This window comes from Theropithecus gelada, chromosome 12 (genome assembly GCF_003255815.1).
Source record: "Theropithecus gelada isolate Dixy chromosome 12, Tgel_1.0, whole genome shotgun sequence".
NCBI lineage: Eukaryota > Metazoa > Chordata > Mammalia > Primates > Cercopithecidae > Theropithecus > Theropithecus gelada.
The window spans coordinates 18,495,937-18,516,278 of NC_037680.1; the positions used below are offsets into that span (position 1 = coordinate 18,495,937).

The following is a 20,342-nucleotide window of genomic DNA, read 5'->3' on the forward strand; positions in this document are numbered from 1 at the left end:
TCCTTCCTGGCTGGCTTGAATAACCACTAATTGAGTTTTTTCTGTATCTTTTTTTTCTAAGCATTATATATAAATGAAATTACACAATATATAGTCTTTTGTGACTGGTTTAACCTAGCATAACATTTTTAAGAATTAACAATGTCATAGCATGTATAAGCATTTTTGTCTTTTTTCTGATGTTCTTTTTTTTTTTTTTTTTTTTTTTTTTTTTATCTGTTCTGGAAGCTTTTTATCATTGCTCCAAGTTTAAGAATTTTCACTGATGACAGAAAATCAACACTTAGACAACCTCCCGCATAGCCCTGCCCAGCTTCTGAATCTTGGTCTTGACAGACGTGCCAACATATTTCTCTCCAATGCGCACAATCATTCCACCCGTGATTGACGGATCAGTCTTAGCCTCTAATTTCAATACTTGGCCTTGACTTACGAAGCTCTTGAGGACAGTTTTTAATTCAGAGAGTATGGCTTCTTCTAAAGGAGATGCAGTGGTCACTGTGCAAGGTACCTCTCCGCGATGGACACTCATCATGGTAAAAAAGGCAGAAACGACTCCTTGGGTATTGCTTAAGCGACCATTTTCAGCAAGCACATTGATCCAGTTGGTGGTGACGGGAGAGAACCTCTCTTTTGCTGTGATGTCATTTAGGCTTTTCACTCTAACAGAACGCTTCACATAGGGATTCAAAACAGAAGCAGCCACATTGGGTTCCTTCAGGATTTGTGCTACTCTCAACAACTCCTTTTCTACTTGCTCCAACTTACTCTGTTTTTATGCAGCAGAATAAAGAGCTGTGGCATAGCGACCTTCAATACTGTATACCTGAACAGGAGGCCTCACAAGCTTGGCAAATGGTCTGACCACAGAGGTACTGAAGCATCGCACCTGCCGGGAGAGCCCGGACACTGCTGGGGCGGCCATCTTCTCGCTGTTCTGATGTTCTTTTATAACAAAATTTTATAGATGCACAGTATTTTACATATTTATGGGTTACATGTGATATTTGGTTACATGGATAGAGTGTGTAATGATCAAGTCAGGATATTTGAGGTATCCATCATTTTGAGTGTTTATCATTTCTATGTTTGGAACAATTTAAGTTATCTCCTCTATCTATTTTGAAATATACAATACATTGCAACTAACTATTTGAAATATACAATACATTGTAACTAACTATACTTAAACTTTTTAATCTAGCTGTATGTTAGTACCTGTTAACACACCTCTTTTTATCCCTCTTCCCATTCACCCCACCTTCTCAGGCTCTAGTATCTATTATTCTACTCTACCTATATGAGACTTACTTTTTTAGCTCCCACATATGAGTGAGAATATGAGATTTGTCTTTCTGTACATGGGATATTTCAATTAACATAGTGATTCCAGTTTCACTATGCTGCTGCAAATAACATGATTTCATTCTTTTTATGGCTGAATAGTATTCCTTTGTATACACACACCATATTTTCTTTATTCATTCATCTGTTGATGGATACTGTTAGGTTGATGCCATATGTTTGCTAGTTTAGATAGTGCTGCAATAAACATGAGGAGGCAAGTATCCCTTTGATATAATGATTTTCTTTGGTTACACAGCCAGTAGTAGGATTGCTGGATGGTATTGTACTTCTATTTTCAATGTTTTCAAAAATTTCCATACTGTTTTTACATTCCCACCAACAGTACATAGGAGTTTCCTCTTTACCCACATCCTTGCCAGCATGTTATTATTATGTTTTGTCTTTTAAATAAGAGCTATTTTAACTGGAGTAATATGATATCTCATTGCAGTTTTTATTTTTGCTTTTCTGATGATTAGTGATATTGAGCAATTTTTCATATACCTGTTCTGTATTTGCATGTTTACTTTTGAGAATTATCTATTCATGTCCTTTGCCCATTTTTAATGAGATTAGTTGTTTCATTTTCTATTGCTGAGTTGTTTGGGTTTCTTATCTAGATATTAGTCCATGGTTGGATGAATAATTTGCAAATATTTTCTCCCATTCTACAGCTTGTTTCTTTACTGTTTTTTCTTTGCTGTGCAGAAGCTTTTTAGTTTAATATGGTCCCATTTGTCTATTTTTGTTTTAGTTGTCTGTGCTTCTGCGGTGTTAACCATAAAATATTTACCTCGATCAATCTCCTGAAATGTTTTCCCTATTTTTTCTAGTAGTTTTATATTTTGAGGTCTTACATTTATGTTATTAATCCATTGTGAGTTAATTTTTGTATATAGTGAGGGATAGAGGTCCAGTTTCGTTTTTCTGTATATAGATATCTAATTTTCCCAGCACCATTTATCGAAGAGGGTATCCTTTGCTATTGTATGTTCTTGATGTTTTTGTCAAAGATGAGTTTGCTATAATATATATGTATTTGTTTGTATGTTCTCAATTCTGCTCCATTGGTCTATATCTCTATTTTTATACCGTATCATGTGGTTTTGGTTATGATAAGCTTGTTATATATTTTAAAGTCAAGTAGTGTAATGTTTTCAGCTTTGTTCTTTTCGCTCAGGATTGCTCTGTATATCCTGGCTTTATATATATATATATATAAATTGTAAGCTAAGGTTTTCTACTTCTGTGAAAAACAAAATTGTTATTTTGATAGGGATTACATTGAATCTATAGATTGCTTTGGGCAGTGTGAATTACAGATAATCCTCTACTCTTCATATTTTTTGAATAGTTTCAAGAGGATTGATATTAGCTCTTCTCTATGTGCTCCATAGAATTCAGTAGTGAATCCATCCAGTCCTGAAATTTTCTTTATTGTGAAACTTTTTTATTATTGATTCAATTCCACTATTTGTTATTTGACTGTTCAGATTTTCTGTTGCTTGCTGATTCAATCTTGGTAGCTTGTACATGTGCAGAAATGTATCTACTTTTTCTAGGTTGTCCCGTTTGTTAGCGATCATTTGTATTTCAGTGACATCAATTGTATTGTCTCCGTTTTCATTTCTGATTGTGTTTATTTGCATCGTCTCCCTTTTTTCTTCGTTTGTCAGTGAGTGGTTTATCACTTTTGTTTGTTTACAAAAAAAAAACTTCTTCATTTTGGTAATCGTTTGTATTTTTACATCTACTTCATTTAGGTCTGTTCTCATGTATATTATTTCTTTCATTCTGCTAATTTTGGGTTTGGTTTGTTGTTGCTTTTCTAATTCCTTGAGCTGCATCATTAGATTGTTTATTTCAATGTGTACTTTTTTATATTGGAATTGATTGCTATAAACTTCTCTCTTAGCTCTGCATTTGCTGTATCCCAAAGGTTTGGGTTTTTTTTTTTTTTTTTTTTTTTTTTTCATTTTCATTTGTTTCAAGAAATTTTTAAATTTGCATTTTTATTTTTTAATAGGCTCAATGGTCATTCAGGAGCATGTTGTTTAATTTCTATGTATTTATTTGGTTTCCAAAGTTTCTCTTGGTATTGGTTTCTAGTTTTATTCCAGTGTGGTCTGAGAAGATACTTGATATTATTTTAGTTTTTTGAATTTTATTTGAAACTAGTTTTGTGGCCTAACATGTGGTCTATTCTGGAGAATGTTCCACATACTGATGAGAAGAACATGTATTCTGCAGTTATTGGTTGAAATGTTTTTTGATTGTTAGGTCTAAAGTTCACTTTAAATCTAATGTTTCTTTGTTGACATTTTGTCTTGATTATCAGTCTAATGCTAAGAGTTGGGTATTGAAGTTTCCCACTATTTGAGTCTCTCTCTTTAGATTTAATAATATTTGCTTTATGAATCTGAGTGCTCCAGTGTTGAATCCATATATATTTAGAATTTAATCTGAGCTACTTCAGAATCAATACTTGGACTTGTTTTTACAAGATTTCATGAAGTTCTTTCTGATTGGGATCTATTTCTGAAAAGTTATTTTGTTCCTTTAGAGGTGTCATATTTCCTTGTTTTTGTGTGTGTGTGTTCCTGTGCTCTCATTTTGATGTCTACACATCTGATATAACAGGATCTTTTTCTAGTTTTTTGAATTTGCTTTCATAGGAGATGACTTTTCTGAGTATGTATCTGTAGTGTCGATTGGGTAGGGCACTTGGGCTTTACTTCTTGGTGTGTGGTAATGCAGTCTCTGTATGATTTCTTCACTGTAAACAGTGTCAGTGGTATGTGTGATTTTCTCAGTTGCCTAGAGTGTAGTTTTTCATGGGGGCTGTGGTGAAGTTTTTCTGGGGACAGGGATGCCAGGTAGGCCAGTCTTTGGGCCCTAGTGGTGGTAGCAGTGGGTTTAGTGTGTCTGCCTTTGGATTCCAGATTAGTGTACACTGACACTGGTGTTAACAAATTAGGTCAATCCTGTGACCTCCATGTGCCTTATGTGGATTCCAGTAGTGGCAGTAGTAGGTCAGGTAGATGAGAGGCTTCTCTGTTCCCTGGCCAGCCATATGGCATGAGTGATCGCATTGGCAATGGTGGGATGACCCTCAAGGTCTTGAGTGGTATGTGCTGGTGGTGATAGTGGCTTCAATGAGTTGAGTAGGCCAGTGTCTAGGCCCCCAGGTGGCACATGAAGATAGGTGCCAATTGTGGCATTAATAACTGGGTGGGTAGGTCTAACCTCAGGCCTGGGAGGAGTGTTCTAGTGTCAATGGTGATGGACTGGGTTGGGCAATCCTCTGGCCTCCACACTGTATACTCGGGCATGGGATGTGAGACAAAGCTGGGCTAGGGAGTCTTGTTTTTAGGTCTCTTGGTGATACATGCAAGAGCCGATCACGGTAGATAGGGGTGGGTTGATTCCCAGGCCACCATTGGAATGCTTGGGTGGCGGACATCAGAAGTCACGCTGTTGCTTTGCCATTGGAGAGGGAGGTGCCACTCTCAGAGATAGCAGCTTAGGCTGGCAGGTGTGGTATAGCATGAGTGCTACTTGTGCCTCAGCTCAGGCAGCTTTAGCAACTCAGTCCCTGCTGTGGTAGCTGATACTCACAGCTTTGGGTAGGGTAGCCTGCAGTTGTTCACACCTCAGACCCAGTGGTGGTAGCTTACATCTCAATCATGCCTCAGCCCCGTCTTCAGTAGTCCATAGTCACTCATGTCTCAGCTCTGGGGGCAGCAGTCTGCTCTTTTCTTGTGCCTCACCTACAGCACCACTGGGCTACAGGACAGTGTATAGTCTGTTGGGGATAGAGCTCTACAATGACTCCTTGCTGTAGCTGCTTAGGTCTCAAGGAGTGTGTGGGATTCAGTGTGAACTTCCTCCCTGTAGCAGTACCATCACACGGTCTCCTGACAGCTTCCTATGTTAGTTTCATGGCCCATGACATTTGAGGGGTTCTCTCTTGACAGGATTTGGTGAGTCCATGGTGGAAACGTGGTCCTCTGGGATTCTCTCACTTACACTTTACCCACACTGGTGAGTCTCTCCTGACTTCCAGCCAATCCTAGCTGAGCAGGCTGCCCTGCTTCCAACGTCTTCCTTATTTTAGATATTTCCTATTACTTTTTTGTTGAATTCAGTGTTCTTTCTTGGATGATCTACTCAAAGTGTGGTTATCTACTCACCATTTGGTTCTTCTTAGAAGAGGAGGTGAGTATGAAATGCCTATCGTTAGCTGTCTTGAAGCTCCTCCTTGTGTCTACTTCATTCTTTTGTATTGCCGAGTAATATTCTATTGCATAAATATACCATATTTTGTTTATGCATTCATTAATTGAAGGAAAATAGAGTTGTTTTAAATTTGGGGCTATTATGAGTAATGCTGCTATGAACATTTATTTGTATATTTTATTTTGTGTGTGTGTCTGTGCATTTGTGTGAACACCTGTTTTCTTGAGCATACATCTAGGTATGGAATCACTGGGTCATATGATAACTGTATATTAAACATTTTGAGGAATTGCCAGGCTGTTTTCCAAAGCAGCTCTACCTTTTACATTCTCATCAGCAATGTATAATGGTTTCAGTTTCTCCACATTCTTGCCAAAATTTGTTATTATCTATATCTTTCATTGTAGCCATTTTAGTGAGTGCAGAGTTGTATCTCCTTATAGTATTAATTTAGATTTTCCTACTGACACTTATTTTAAAAGTATTTTTACATATTTTCATGTGCTTATTTTCTGTTCGTGTATCTTTGGAGAAATGGCTATGCAGATGCATAACCCATTTTTAAAATGGTTCATTTTTCTTGTATTATTGAGTTATGAGTGTTAGTTATACATTCTGGGCATAAGTTTCATATCAGATATATAATTTGCAAATATTTTATCTCATTCTGTGGTTTGTCTTTTTACTTTCTTAATGGAATTAATTTCAACACAAAAAGTTCATTTTTAATTAATTGACTGACAAGTAAAAATTGTACATATTTATGGTGTATAATATGATGTTTCAATATCATTCCATATGTATACATTGTGGAATGACTAAATCTAATTAGCATATGTGTTACCTCACATCTGTATCAGTTTTTTGGGAGTGAGACCACTTAAAATCTACTTTTTTAACAATTTTCACATATACAGTATGTTGTTGTCAACTATAGTCACCATAATGTATAATAGGTCCCTTGAAGGTATTTCTCCTGTCTACCTGAAATTTTGTTTCTTTTGAATAACATTTACCAATTATGCCACCCACCAGCCTTTGATAATCACCATTTACTCTCTGTTTCTATAAGTCCAACTTTATTACATTCCACATATGTGACATTTTGCAGTATTTGTCTTTCTGTGTCTAGTTTATTTCATTTAACATAGTATCCTCCAGATCCATCCATGTTGTCACAAATGACAAGATTTTCTTCTATGTTATGGCTGAATAATATTCCATTGTGTGTATATAACACAATTTCTTTAACCGTTCATTCATGGATGGACATTTAGGTTGCTTCCATATCTTGGCTATTATGAATAATGCTGCAATGAACACAGGACTGCAGATGTCTCCTCAACATACTGATTTCATGTACTTTGAGTATACTCAGTAGTGGGATTACTATAAAATGGTAGTTCTATTTTTAATTTTGAGGAAAGTTTGTATTGTTTTCCATAATGGCTGTACTAATAAAAGGCTTTAGTTTTGATGAAGCTCAACTTATTTATTTTTGTTGTTGTTGTTGTTGCTTGTCTTTTTGGTGTCATATCTAAGAAACTATTTCCTAAAACTCTGTAATGAAATTTTACTTTTAAACTTTCTTTTAAGAGTTTTGTATTTTTAGGTCTTACATTTAGAATATTATCAATTTTGATTTAATTTTGTAGTAAGTACTTTTTAAAATCAATTTCACTGATAGGTCTAAAAGAGTAGAGAATATGTTTATGACAACATAGCAGAAATAAATAGAAAAAAGTAGAGATGGCACAGACACACGGATATAATAAATCCATTTCGGTAAGCTATCTGGGTCAAACCAGTGAAAGATGACAACACAAAAACTTTATAACTGAGTTCAGAAAATGAGTCTCAAGCTGATTAGAATAGTTGAATTTTCCTATTTAGGAAAAGTGAAGCTGCGGGGAATGATGAGTCCTGCCAGGTAATGAGGATTGACCTCCTTCATGAGACCCGTAAATCTTAAGTTGTTCAGGAGACTGTTCAGATTTGGCTGCAATATGTTAAAAAAAAGAAATAACTACTTAGCTATATGCAAATTTTTAGCAATGAACTATTGCTATTCTTAATCCTCACCAGCTTTTGTGATTGATCTCTTTCATCATATTATACTGACTTTCAAATCAGAAATTTCCTGGTTTCAACTTTTAGAAGCGATTTTTATAGAGGCCTTCAAACTCCGGAAGTTGAATGTACTCACTTTCAAATGTATCAGTTCTGCAGTTTTGTTAAGTTGACAAGTGACAGAAAAATTTTAGCATTCTCCTTCTATTGAATTAATCTTAAAAGAAAATTACTCAGTGAACTCTTTCCTCCTCTCATATTCTAATATAAAAATAAATGCTGCATTAGCAAACTGTAACCAGTCATCAGTCGAAATGAAGTTGAGGTGGAACACTTACTGTCCATCAACCGTGATAATCCTTGGATCAGTGCAGAACGGGCACTATCAGAAGGTTTCGAACTGTGACCTGATTAAAAAGAAAAGTCTAATGAATAGAATCTATGTGGCAGCTTCCCTTCATTATTCTCTCTCGACAAAACGTCACAGGCAGTATCTGGTGTCAGGAACAAATCATATTCTGACTTATGTCTACACTAAACACTTTTGCAGCCATAAAACATGCTGCAAACTGGCTCAGAGACATCCATTTTTAAACAGCTGACATTAATGATGTATAGAGAGAGAGCAAAAAGCTGTATTTTGCCCATCTCAGTATGCTATATTTTCTGGTGAAATCCTTTTGGAAGAAAAACTTGTGTATCAAATTTCCTTTTAAGAAGAAATGGCCCCTCCAGAGTATGAAATGCTGTTACAGCTATTTCCTCATTTAAGAGGGTGAAGTGTGTGGTGAGGAAATATGCAATTATGTACCATTAGCATATTTTTGCAACTAGTAAACATCCAGCAATATGACCTTATATTTTACTGTACAAAGCTTGATTAAGTAACTTACCACACAGATTACTACTAGTATTCTTAAAATATACAGTAAGAAGTGCAAGTGCAGAAAGAGGCAAAGCAATATGCATCCTTTTCTTTGATGTAAAATAGTATTTGTCCCACTTCTTGTAGTGAGTACCATAGAACAAGCTAAAATAATTCCTAAAGAGTGGATATTAAAAGGTTAAAAGGTGGCAATGATTTCATATTTGGCCAGTGTAAATGAAGTATATCAAGAGCAGACAAATTAAAATCAACTAGAATTATGAAAGTACTTGTGGCATTTGAGCACTATGTTATAATAAACCAATCACATGACATTGCAGGACATGAAACAGCTCAAGGAGATGATTAGGTCATGAAGGTGGTGCTCTCATGAATGGGATTAGTGCCTTTATAAAAGTGGACACAGAAAGAAGACTCTGACTATGAGGCCAAAAGTGGGCCCTCACCAGAAACTAACCTGCTAGTGCTTTTACCTTGAACTCTGCTCAGACTCCAGCACCATGAGAAATAAGTTTCTGTTGCCTATAAGCTACCCAGTTTATGATAGTTTCTTATAGCAGTCTCAATGGACTAAGACAGAGGTAAAGACAAGACGTTTTCCAGAGATTTGCTAGTGCTTCATCCTAGAAGACTATTTTTAGTTCTCAAGGATGTTAAACTTGGGACTTTTCTATATACAGCCTGAATTTTTCTTTTAGCCCCTATACTTATAAGTGGTTCTTGCATTCCTATATATTTGTCTTGTTATTTTATCCCTTAGATTTCTAGTCCTTTTAAAAAACTCTTTTTAAGTTTGTGTTCATAAGTATTTTATCTTTTCAAATCTTATTTTTCTACTTTATTCTTCAAGATTTTTTCATATCAACCATCTCTTAACATTATGTAATTATCCTAGCTCATTAACCTTATATTTGTAAAATTTTGTCTTAATTCAGTTTATTTTCACCCTACTTCATTTTTCTTATTAGTATTGCTTAGCATTGATCTTTCTTTTTCATTTTTGTTAAATAATGAGGCAAATAAAATTCCTGGTCATGTTTAGCTTGGCTCTAAAAACTAAAACATACTTTTAATAAGAAGGTTGGTCTATTTTTTCTTTCTCCAATTATTACTGATATTTTTCTATGATGCGTGTATTTATTGGGTTATAAGCTATGTCTGTTACATTTTGAAACATCAAAAAATTGATGGAAGTCAACATATATGCAGTTTAGAAGTTTCTGAATATAATATTTTGGTTTTACATTATCTATTCAGACTCTGATTCAAGCTAATCTAGGTTTCTGTCCTTTACTGCCTAAACGTGCTCTCTGCTGTGTGCCTACCATGGTCGGACCACATTCCCCTCCAATTACCCTTGAATATCCTCCTAGTCTCATGTAGTGGTCCTCCAAATGTAAAGCGTTCACTTCTAAATAACTAAAATTGGCAGCACAATATTATATTCTGATGAAAATTCTTTCTGATCTAACAGTAGGCTAATGAAAAGATTCTCCTATGAGATTTGTCAAAAAGTTTCTGAATTTTCACGTATCATTTAGTCATTTTGCAAAGACTTCAGATTTGAAATCCAAAGTCTCTATCTAATGGAATTCATCTTTATTTTTTAATACATGAAAACAGACCACTGCAAATTGGACCTAGGATGCCTGGGCAGATTTCTATTCAGGAAAGATCCCTGTAAGGACCCATATTGCATTTAAAATTAATAATCAATGACTTTGAATTATTCAACAGAACTCCTCTAATGAGAAATAATGAAGAATTATTAAGACTACTGAGTTAAAATTAAAATCTTCTAGGTTGAGTTTCTAGATTATAAGAAACTTCTAAAATGTGTGTTTTTGGTGCCTGCTTTATAGAGTTCATTCGGTAGTAAGTAAGGACCAGGAATCCGAATATTTAATAAGCACACCCCCATGAATCTGAACCAGGTGGTCCACAGACTGAACTTTAGAAACACTACCTGTAACACTGATCTTTCTATTTCCCTGCCCTATTCTGAACATCAAGATTTTTATCCAGATCGGAAATTTAGACAAATTGGCATTTTAGAAAAAAATGAAACCTTATTAGAGTTATTTAAGAAAATAACAAACCTAGATTTGTCCCATAGGCTGCCATTGAGCTGTATTTGATTCTATCTGTTGATCAACAAGACCAATTTGTTTCTGTTCCCTGCATTCAGTAACTAATGCTGAGAAGCAACCCTCAGGGAAACAATTGTCCCGGTCCAGATTGTGTATTAGTAAAGGTTTGGCAGTGAGTTAATCAATCGTGGCATCCAAATCCCCAGAAATCATCATACCAGCCAATGAATGGAAACACTGTTCAAACTGACAGAAGTTACATTGGGAGCAAACAACTCTATAGGCTGTAGAACATTGGTAGTTCAAATACTGAACATGAGCAGTATGGTCAGCCCTTTTTAGATGTGTTAATACTTCTTCCCTTTTATAACCAGAAAGAAACAGGTTTAAAAGTGAAGGAACTTCTACTGTAAAAGTCATGTATTTTAGGCCTGAAATAAAGCTTGCTTTCACATTTAGAAACCCTTTCTTCTAATTGTTGGAAATAAATCTTACTCTAGTTTTTTAGAGATGAGTTCAGTCACCCTACCAAGTCGTTTACTTCTGTTAGTTTCAATAATTCCATTAGATTTGGGTGCCTTTTTCATATGAATTAGTAAATATTATTTCTTTGTTATTCTTTCTGAGTTGGTGCATACAGATAGTGCTCAGTAAGGTGCAATGAACAAGGTTGGCACTTTTCATGCTGTTGCTCACATACTGGCTGTCCTGAATTATCCTTCATAATCAAGACTTTGATTGTTATCAGAGGGAACTATAAGAATCAGCATTTTGAATTCTATTTCTTTAAGCTTTGAAAGTATCAATAAGAAATTGTCCTCTTATCCCCACAATATCACCCTATATACATGAAATGCATTTTGTAGGGTTTAGGTGAAGAAGGGTCCATTGTAACTACTTTTTGAATAATAAGTTAGAAAAATCCGTATCTTTCCTCCTTTCTCATTGTCTGCCAGAATAGATGCTCATTATGATACAAATGGGTTTCCTTTTGTTTCTTCTTAAATTCTGCTCATTTATTTTTATGTATTAATTTTATTTTAAAAATTATTTTAGATTTGGATTTGGTTTGGTTTTATCCTGATCCACCAGACTATGTGGAAATGAAAACATTGTTTTGATTCATATTCTTTAGTTTGGTGACATCATTTCTTCACTGGTCCAAGTAATATCCCACTGTTTTCCATTTTTAATACTTTTATACCCCATTCCCAATTCTATTTTCCTATTCTGACATCCATTTTAACATATTTAAGGTGAATGTTGCTAATCTATTTTTTTTTACTGTTTCTTATATGTGTAAAGTCAATGAACCATGAACAAAAATATTTGATGTTCACTCTAAGATGTTACATTGAAATGTATCTCACTGCACTTTTCTTTGCAAAATCTTTTCTCAATATTATTTTAAAAATTCATTTATTTTGATACTTATAAATCAGATCATTATTTTTAATTGTTATATAGCATTTCATCATGATGTAATTGATTTCTTCCTTCTCTGATGGAATAAAGGCTGTTTCCAATACTTTTGCTGTTATGAATTATTGTGAACATCTTTTTATATTCATGTGAAAGTATAGGTAACATAATTAAAGATGAAGATATTTTTATTTTCAGATGCCATTTTATCTATATAGGACAATCAAAATAATAACTGGGTAAATTTAAGTAAGAATTAAGTTTTTTAAAGTTTAATAGGGCATCTGAATACAAGATCAATATTTTAAAAGTAGTAGTGTTTTTCCATTAGCTTCAGTAATTACAATTACAGACTTTCTTTTCTCTCTTCGAATTCCATTTCTTTATCTTCCTGTTTCAAATTTTTATATTACACTTGTCATCTCATTATTCTTTTCTGACGTAATGAAAGAAAATTCCTAAATCAAAATTGGGATTTGTTTACTGTTTAGTGCAACAATGGACTGTTTTTGTTTAAAACTTTATTTTTTATCTTCACCTTCACCATCTCCAGATAGTTGTTTATACATTTTTTCTAACTCTTTCTGCTGATGTTCCTTTGATTAAATACCTTCTCTCGTCTTCCTGAAATTGTTAGTTTTATTTGGTTTGACTTTTTCTAGCTGCTCTGTCATGTATTTCCTTGGATATAATGTCTTTTGTTTGTTTTCAGTTTCTTTAGGCTCTGGTGTTTCTTGGATGTCTGGTAGTTTTTTGCTTCATTAATGTTTCCAGTTGAGAAACCACACAACATTGTTGGCTGCTGCTCCTCTATCTCAGCCCTCTTCCAGCTTTCAGCAAGGGCCCCAGACCACTGTTCTAATCCTGTATCTGACCCCATTTGCCCTCAGTCTCTAAGGTCCTTAACAACATCTCTGCGAGATATCCCCTTTTACCTCTAGGCATTGGCATATTTTTTTAAATTTTTTATCCTCAACATATATTGATTATGGAGAAGGCAGACAAAAAATTGAACTATCTTCTATTTGTGTTTTAATGTACAAAGAATTATCCTGAGGTGGTCATATAATTTATCAAACCCATACACTTATGAATGTTAAAAGTGACACTAACTCAAACATACGGTCTACTTTAATTCTTCTTGAGTAAAAGATGGACTATCAAAAGATTTCATAGGTTTATAAAAACAAATTTTTCTGGCAGGTGCAGTGGCTCACACCTGTAATCCCAGTACTTTGGGAGGCCGAGGCAGGTGGATCACCTGAGGTCAGTAGTTCCAGACTAGCCTGGCCAACATGGTGAAACCCCATCTCTACTAAAAAATACAAAAATTAGCCGGGTGTGGTGGTGTGTGCCTGTAGTCCCAGTACTTTGGGAGGCCGAGGCAGGTGGATCATCTGAGGTCAGTAGTTCCAGACTAGCCTGGCCAACATGGTGAAACCCCATCTCTACTAAAAAATACAAAAATTAGCCGGGTGTGGTGGCCTGTGCCTGTAGTCCCAGCTACTTGGGCGGTTGAGGCAAGTGAATCGCTTGAACCCAGGAGGAGGAGGTTGCAGTGAGCCAAGATAGCGCCACTGCACTGCAGCCTTTGACAGAGTGAGACTCCGTCTCAAAATAAATAATAAATAATAAATAAATTTTTCTATCTAATGAGTTTTCATGAAAGTATCCATGATACATATTTTAAAGTAACATTTTATGTGAAAAAAGTGTGTAACTTATTAAGTATGATATTATTTTGGAGAAACTATACACTTAACAAAGTTTGGAAACTGCTTTTCTTTTCCTTTTGCTTTTTTGCTTTCAAATGAGATGAATAATAAAATAATTGTAGTGTATCAATGGCATGATGTTGTCAGGCACATGAAAGATTCCCTATGTTTGTTAAATCTATTGAAAATAATCCTTTTGCCTATAATGGTAGAAAGTAGTTGCCCAATAATTCCAATCTTAGCAAATTAACTAATTTCCTTTTCCTGTCTCGTTGAGATGGATGAGACCAGAAACTGCTATAGGAATTGGATAAGAAATTAATTGGAGTTCCAAAAATCTCACATTCCGACAGTAAAGCTTTGTTGTCAAATGATGAACTTCTACCCTTGATTCTGATTTAATGAGGTTTACATATTACACTTGAAACTGTAATGTGGGAAACAGAATAACAGTCCCCAAAAGATGTCCATGCCCTAATCCCAGAACCTGTGAATGTGTTACTTCATGTTGGAAAAGAAATTTTGTAGACTTTAAAAATCTCAATATTGGAAGATTATCCTGGATTTTATGCGTGAGCCCAATAGAGTTGCAAAAGTTCTTATAAAGGGGAGGCAGAAAGTTCAGATTCAGAAAAGGAGATGAGACAATGGAAGCAGAGGTCAGGCAATAAAAGAAGGATTTAAAGATGCTAAGCTGCTGGCCTTGAACATGAAGGAAAGGGTCATGAACCAAGAAATGTAAATAGCCTCTAGCAGCTGAAAAATGTAAGGGAATCGTTCTCCCTTAGAGCCTTCAGAAGGAATGTGGCCGCCCTGATGACACCTGGACTTTAGAGCTTCTGAACTCCAGAACTACAAAATAATAAATTCATGTTGTTTTAAGACACTAAGTTTGAGGCAATTTGTTACAGAAGCAATAGGAGACTAATATGTATATCTGTCCTTGGAAAACTTACACAGCATATGTCCTCTAGGCATTGGACCCAAGTTTTAGTTTTGCTGAATTATCCTCTTGTTTCTGCCATCCAAAATGACAGCACAGTATCAAACAGGAGTTTAAACAAATATAATATCTATTCTTATATATACACAACTGATTACATATTTATATAATATAGTACATAGTTATAATGTAGTATATAATTATGCATTAAATATAAATAAATATATTTATATCTAAATATAAATAGATATTTATATAGACTTAAATTTATTCAAATATAAATAAATACATAGTCACAGCATCAGTGTATTTTTGGGAACTTGTTTTGTATTTCTATAAGTAAAGTCAGACTAACCTTTGTGACATAATTTATACTCATGACAGATAATTTTGCTGTCAATTCACCACTTAATAATTTCCTTTATTAAACTTTCATCTACAAAGAACACATGTGGGTTAGTGATATAACTCCCCAAGTTGTTTCTAAATTCTCCAGCTCTTCTCTCCCAATCCTAACTCTCCCTGCATTCAGAATCCTAAAGAAGATCTTCAATTAGCACAGTCTTTCTTGAGATTAGGGAAACTGCTCTTTAATCATCACATTTTTTTACTCACTCAAAACTATAACTCCTTTAAAATGTTCTCATAATACCCAGAGTCAAGTTTCAAGAATTCCGAAAATTCTTTACTCGATGAAAGCCAGGCTCGTATTAATAAGAAGTGCTCTGAATTTTATTTTTATTTCTGCTACACAAACAAAAATATTTATTTATAAATTATTATGTCCTGTTTGTTCTAGGCTAATGTATACATCTCCTTGAGGCAATAAATGCTACTGGGTGGAGTGTAATAATAGTAACAACGAGAAATGAAACCTTGCTTACTTTCTCAAAAAGCTTACACTATACTAGATCTATTGCTTGGCTCAATCACTTCAAGGAAAAAGGATTAACCCTGGATAGTGATGCCCCTTACATATGTATTCGCAGAGATGGAGGAAAACAATCACGGGCATGCCCCAGGGGCCAGGACATTTTACAGCCCTTTCTCTGCAATCTCTTCTTTTGGGAAATCTCTGCTTAATCAACTATCTGCTTTTTTGTAGCCTGAAGAGTGCTTTCATTTGTAAGATTCATTGTGTATCTGTTTTTGTGCTTTAAAAGTAAACATCAGAAGAAATTTCCTGTTGGTATGCAGTAATCTTAGTCAAATCTCAGCTTCCAATACCACCAATCATCACCATCAGCATTTCAATATTTCTGGGTTTTTTTTTTTTCTTTTTTATGTAATTTCTGGTAACCATTTGTGTGGATTAGTCTTCACATTTGTGGACTGAGACTCCCAGGAATGAGTTTCCTAACATGTAGGGGTAAAGGGAATTTTCCCTACCCTTCAAATGCTTGAATTAGCTAAAACAAACAAACAAACAAACAAACAACACTGACAGTAGATTAACGGAAGAAAACGGAATTTAGTATGAGTACAAGGAAACCACAGGAGAGTGATTACCCAATGACCCAGTGAGGTGCAGAAGCTTATATACTCTTCTTCATAGTGAAGAGGGAGATGGGGGAAAAGTAGGTAAATTTGAGGGGTAGTACATGATTTTTAGGATCATCAAATGGGCCCCAAAACAGACCATAGTTTGTAAATGATTCTTTTTGGAAATTGAATGGGACTGAAGAACACACAATGGCTTGTGACAGTCAGTCTATGTTTGATGACATTCCTCAGTCTTCCTTTCTACAATCTGAGTTGAATTTTTCCTGCTTAAGACATTTTAGGGAGGGGTTGGAAGGCGCATGCTTTCCTCCTGGAGGAACTTCAGACAAGGGAACTTCAGAGAGAGAGTTCACCCGGTGCTTGTGGGTGGAAACAGAAGGTCAGGAAGTCCATGGTTCTGAGACTGCTTCCAAGGCCTTTTAATTTTCTTCAGTTCAAAGTGCTCGGCATGCCAAAGTGCCATACTTTGGAGAATTATTTTCTGAGCTGCAATACATCCAACAGCTTTTCTGCCAATCTGGAATAGTTATTATGTATAAATCACGCTGGTGTCTTACCCAGGAAGGTACAGATTCAATATTACGAAGATGAAGAATAAGTATCTGCCTACAGAAATAGGTGTAAGCATTGCAGAAAGCCTCCTGAAATAAAACTATCCAGCAGACTCTCCTATGTGGCTCATTAAAATCAATCTGCAAAAGCAACAGGTATGTAGTGGGAGAAGAGCTTACATTAAAGAAGAAAGTTCTGGTTAGATTCGAAACATATAAAGAAGAGGGTAGGCTTGTGAGAAGCAAATTACCAGGTACTGTGACAGTCCATGGTTTTCGTTTGCTAAGGGATAGCACTGGGATTCTCAGAATGTGGTAATGAAATTAATAAAAGAGAAAAATGAGGTAATCTAGTGGAGGTTGGAGAAGACCCATATTTCACACATTCAAGTAGTCACACTCCTTGAGCATTGTGGGTTTTGATAACAACATGCTCCCTTAAAATTGTGGAAATGAGGTACACTAATACTAAATTCTCAAAGCTTATCAACAGTGCAGAAACATTTCATTCAGATCCTTCTTTGGGAACTGGATCATAATATGGGTTGAAAGTAGTGTCAGGAATTCAGCTAAGCTGGGAGAGAATGAGATTGCTGAGCTGTCAGGTGTCAGGATAGCCGAATAAAGCAATAAGTCAAAAAAGAAAGCCTTAAGATTTTAATCTCTTACGGCTATGGTATATGCAAGAGGCTAAAACCAGAGAAAACACAGACTCCCTGTGCTCCATTTTCCACCACAGAACAGAGCACCTATGGCAGGTCAGGTGAATCAATACAGATGTGGAGTCCTCTCACAGCTGAGGGAGCCTCCAACAAAAGGCTTGGCAATGTTATGGACTCGGGTGGGTGGAGAGGTGAAGGGAAAGCGGTAGTAGTGGAAAAGTACTGGGTGCTGCATCAAAGTGGGAAAAAGTGTCTTTAAGCCCCCACCTGCAAACCATAAGGAAGCTTTGGTAGGGACACCTGAAGAGAAACTCTGCCCAAGGCCTCAGATAGAGACCTAGGAAAGAAGACACCTGGGCTAGGAAGGTAAATGCACAAATTTATTGGGATCTCCACTAAAATGAATATTTTTGTTGCATCTATTATTGCTGAAGCTGCCACTTTATTTCAAGTACCAGTATAGGCAATATGCAAAGTGTTCACTTTAAAATGTATGCAGGAAAGGAACATTAAATATTAAATGAATATACATATTATCTGTATTTGCCTTCATGTCATTCAGACGATCACCCTTCAAGCAGGGTATTCAAGGGCAAGGGTTTATTAGTTTAGGCTACAAGCAGTAAAGATTAGAACTGACAGAAACCCAAGGCTCAACAGAGGACTTTTTCTCCATACTGAGGGTTAATTTCACTTGTGGCTTAGCTAGGAGGATTTTATTTAAACAAACAATGGGAATAGGAATATCTTAACCAATGATTCTTTCACTTGCTATAAATTACAGGAATTCATTTTTTTATTTTTTGAGACAGTCTCGTTGTGTCACCCAGGCTGGAGTGCAGTGGCACAATCTTGGTTCACTGCAACCTCTGCCTCCCAGGTTCAAGTGATTCTCCTGCCTCAGCCTCCTGAGTAGCTGGGAACACAGGCGCCTGCCACCACTCCCAGCTAGTTTTTGTATTTTTAGTAGAGATGGGTTTTTCACCATGTGGGCCAGGCTGGTCTTGAGCTCCTGACCTCAAGTGATCCACCCACCTGGGCCTCACCACACACTTGGATAACAGGTGTGAGCCACTGCACCCAGTCAATAATTCATTTTAAATAAAATTCTAAGAGAAAAATATTTTGAAAAAGCAGCAAGTGCTAAAGCAGATACATTAAAAATGGAGCATCGTTCATAGCTTTGACTGATATTTTGGTGTTTGTAAAATATACCTCACTGGGTAAGCATTTTTGGAAGCAAAAGCTGATACAGTTTTCCTCGTTTATTTAAAACACAATATTAAAACCACAATGAGATACCATCTCACACCAGTTAGAATGGCGATCATTCAAAAGTCAGGAAACAACAGGTGCTGGAGAGGATGTGGAGAAATAGGAACACTTTTACACTGTTGGTGGGATTGTAAACTAGTTCAACCATTATGGAAAACAGTATGGCGATTCCTCAAGGATCTAGAACTAGATGTACCATATGACCCAGCCATCCCATTACTGGGGATATACCCAAAGGATTATAAATTATGCTGCTATAAAGACACATGCACACGTATGTTTATTGCAGCACTATTCACAATAGCAAAGACTTGGAATCAACCCAAATGTCCATCAGTGACAGATTGGATTAAGAAAATGTGGCACATATACACCATGGAATACTATGCAGCCATAAAAAAGGATGAGTTTGCGTCCTTTGTAGGGACATGGATGCAGCTGGAAACCATCATTCTTAGCAAACTATCACAAGAACAGAAAACCAAACACCGCATGTTCTCACTCATAGGTGGGAACTGAACAATGAGATCACTTGGACTCAGGAAGGGGAACATCACACACTGGGGCCTATCATGGGGAGGGGGGAGGGGGGAGGGATTGCATTGGGAGTTATACCTGATGTAAATGACGAGTTGATGGGTGCAGCAGACCAACATGGCACAAGTATACATATGTAACAAACCTGCACGTTATGCACATGTACCCTACAACTTAAAGTATAATAATAATAAATAAATTAAAAAAAAAAATAAAACACAATATTGGTAAATTTCAAAGCATTTCTGCTGTGCAAAAGTTTAGAGAAATGTGCTCTTTGAAATATCCACTTGTCTGAATAATTGGGAATGTTTTTAACTAAACAACATATATGTATTTTAATTTTTTTTGTTCTTTCTCCAGATATATGATCTCTGGTTGTTTTGTGATCCCAGTATCTACTGAGATGTATAGCAATAGAAGTTATGCAGGTCCTGGATTTTCTGGCTTTTGTAAGTTTCCCAGTTTCTCCATTGCTCTTGAGTATCATTTTTCAGGGCAATCATAAAAAAGGGCAGGGCATGAAGCATTGTACTTCTCCTAAAACTTGCAAATCTGAAAACTGGATTTCCAAACATATCAGAGGTATGTGTAAAATAAGAATACCTATTTTCTGAGTGAAGGCTTGAGGGAGTCCTCTATGAATAAGTGACACTATTTTGACTACCTAGAGGTCATTTTTGTGTTCCTTTGTTTTATTTTTTAGACAGATGAAGCTGCTTGGTATTTAATTTCTACCCAGGAGGGATGTTACTGTATTTCTTTGGATTACCTATCATTTTCTCCATTGAGATGAAAGGTTTCAGATGTCAGAGGATAATGGAAAACAGTGAGGTGAAGAGTTCAGTTTCCTGCACATGCATCTGACTTTTACCATCTTGTAAGACAGAGAGTCTAGATTCTGTGGCTTATTAGAATTTTCTAGGGGGCTTTTAATATATATCTTTATACTTGGCTTTACCCCAGTCTTTCTAGGGGTAGGGACCTGGGCATTGGATATTTTCAAAATCCCCAACTGCTTCTAATGTGCAGGAGGTTGTGAATTATTGGTCTAATGTCAAGTCAATGATATTCTCCAAAATCAAGTTTCCCATCTATATAA

The 20,342-nt window shown here is 35.9% G+C and overlaps 1 pseudogene across 1 annotated transcript; it reads right to left on the reverse strand.

The window, feature by feature from the left end:
- Nucleotides 1–214: 214 nt before the first annotated feature.
- LOC112636321 lies at nucleotides 215–925 on the reverse strand (annotated as a pseudogene). Its single transcript, XR_003122166.1, has one exon. The product of XR_003122166.1 is annotated as an ATP synthase subunit O, mitochondrial pseudogene (transcript).
- Between the last annotated feature and the right edge of the window lie 19,417 nt (nucleotides 926–20,342).